The sequence below is a fragment of the Cricetulus griseus genome, assembly GCF_003668045.3.
Source record: "Cricetulus griseus strain 17A/GY chromosome 1 unlocalized genomic scaffold, alternate assembly CriGri-PICRH-1.0 chr1_0, whole genome shotgun sequence".
In the NCBI taxonomy this organism is placed as follows: Eukaryota; Metazoa; Chordata; class Mammalia; order Rodentia; family Cricetidae; genus Cricetulus; species Cricetulus griseus.
In genome coordinates, this window is record NW_023276806.1 from 207,165,443 (window position 1) to 207,168,298 (window position 2,856).

The window sequence follows — 2,856 nt, forward strand, 5'->3', positions numbered from 1 at the left end:
TCTGATGACTGCTTCTATTTCATTATGGATTGTTGGTCTATTTAAGTTGCTTATCTGTTCTTGATTAAATTTTGGGAAGTAAAATCTGTCCAAAAAATTGTCCATTTCCTTTAGATTTTCGAATTTTGAAGGATATAGGCTTTCGAAGTAAGACCTGATGATTCTCTGGATTTTCTCTGTGTCTGTTGTTATGTCTCCCTTTTCATTCCTGATTTTTTAGATTTGCATGCTCACTCTCTGCTGTTTGGTAAGTTTGGATAAAGGTTTGTCTATCTTGTTGATTTTCTTGAAGAACCAACTCTTCATTATATTGATTCTTTGTATTGTTCTCCTAGTTTCCATTTTATTGATTTCAGCGCTCAATTTGATTATTTCCTGGTGTCTGCTCCTCCAGGGTGTATTGGCTTCTTTGTGTTCTAAAGCTTTCAGTTGTGCTATTAATTCTCTAGTGTGATTATTCTCCTGTTTCTTTATGTGGGCACTTAGAACCATAAACTTTCCTCTTAGCACTGCTTTCAAAGTTTCCCATGAATTTGGGTATGTTGTATCTGCATTCTTATTGAATTCTAGGAAATCTTTAACTTCTTTTTTTTGTTTCTTCCTTGACCCAGGAATTGTGCAATTGGGTGTTACTTAATTTCCATGAGTTTGTAGATTTTCTGCAACTCTTGTTGTTGTTGAATTCTAACTCTAAAGCATGGTGGTCTGATAATACACAGGTGGTTATTTCAATTTTAGTACCTGTTAATGTTTTCTATATTGCCAGTATGTGGTCAGCTTTAGAGAAGGTTCCATGTGGAGCTGAAAAGAATGTATATTGTTTTGATTTTGGATGGAATGTTGTATAGATTTCTGTTAAGCTCAATTGTGCCATAACTTTTATTAGTCCATTTGTTTCTTTGTCTGGTGGTAAGAGTGAGGTATTGAAGTCTCCCACTATAAATAAGTATGTGTGGTTTTATGTGTGAGTTTGAGTTTTACTAATGTTTCTTTTACAAACATGGGTGCCTTTGTATTTGGGGCATAAATGTTCAGAAGTGAGACTTCATCCTGAGGGATTTCTCCTGTGATTAGTAGTGACTTCCTTCATCACTTTTGATTGATTTTAGTTTAAAGTCCAATTTGTTGGATATTAGTATTGCTACCCTTGCTTGTTTCTTGGTTCCATTTGATTGGAAAATCTTTTCCCAACCTTTAATTCTTAGGTGCCATCTGTCTTTGAAGTTGAAGTGTGTTTCTTGTACTCAACAGAAAGTTGGATTCTGTCTTGTTATCCATTCTGCTAATCTGTGTCTTTATATAGGCGAGTTAAGACCAGTAATATTGAGGGATATTAGTGACCATTATTGTTCATTCTTTTTTGTTTTGGATTTGGTGGTGGTGGTGAAATTATGTGTGGGATTCCATCCTTTTCCCTTTTTGCTGTTGGTAAAGAGGGATTATCCATTGCCTATATTTTTCTGGTTGTAGTTAACTTCCTTGGGTTGTAGTTTTCCTTCCAGAACTTTCTATAGGGCTGGATTGGTAGATACATATTATTTGAATCTGTTTTTTTCCCATGGAATATCTTGTTTTCTCCATCTATATTGATTGAAAGCTTTGGGGGGTAGAGGAGTCTGGGCTGGCATCCATGGTCTCTTATTGTAGGTAGAATATCTATCCAGGACCTTCTGGCTTTCAGAGTTAACAAGGAAAAGGCAGGTGTAATTCTCATAGGTTTGCCTTTATATGTTACTTGACCTTTTTCATTTGCTGCTCTTAATATTTTCTCTTTATTCTGTATGTTTGGTTTTTTGATTATTATGTGTCAAGGAGACCTTTTTTTGATTCAGGCTATTTGGTGTTCTGTAGGCTTATTGTACTTTCATTGGCATGTCTTTCTTTAGTTGGGAAAGTTTACTTCTATGATTTTGTTGAATATGTTTGCTGTGCCTTTGAGTTGGTTTTCTTTACCTTCTTCTATACCTATTATTCTTAGCTTTGTCTTTTCACAGTGTCCCATATTTCCTGGATATTTTGTGTTAGGGATTTGTTGGACTTAAGATTTTTTTTGGTTGATGAGTCTATTTCTCCTAGTGTATCTTCAATTCCTGAGATTCTCTCTTCCATCTCCATATTCTGTTGGTTATGCTTACATCTGTAGTTTCCTGATCATTTACCCAGCTTTTCTATTTCCAGCATTGCCTCAGATGGAGCTTTCTTTATTGTCTCTATTTCGGCTTTTAGGTCTTGAACTGTTTCTTGTATTTTTTGGTTTGTTTTGTCTTCAATTTCTTTAAGGGATTTTCTCATGTCCTCTTTGAGGTCCTCTATCATTTTCCTGAAGATGTGTTTAAGGTCATTCTCTTCTGCTCCATCTGCATTGTGATGTTCAGGTCTTGCTGGTGTATGGTTCCAAGTCTCTGGTGGTGTCATATTGGTTTTTCTGTTTTTGAATGTGCTTTTACAGTGTCCTCTTCTCATCTTTCTTTTGGTGGGTGTATCAGGAGTCTCTTCCTCTCCTGATGGGTATGGGACCAATGTTCCCTTCTGGCAGATGCAAACAGTTCCAACACTCTGATTTCTGTCTTCTTCTTATAGATGGATGGGTCCTTGGCAGTCTCTTGGTACTCTTGGATCCCACCGAAGAGTTTGGATCCCATGAGCAGACCCTGGCATCAGGTGACCTCAAGCAGGGCCACAGAACCTCTTTGTAAGAATTTTTACTGTTCTTACTAGATAACTGTTTGGTTATATATAATTTTACTCTGCTAAAGTTAAAACTTTTCTTTTTATTTAGACAGAAAAGAGATGAAGGAGGATGTCATTCTGTATATTTGTCTGTCTTATTGGTTGATAAATAAAGCACTATTTGGC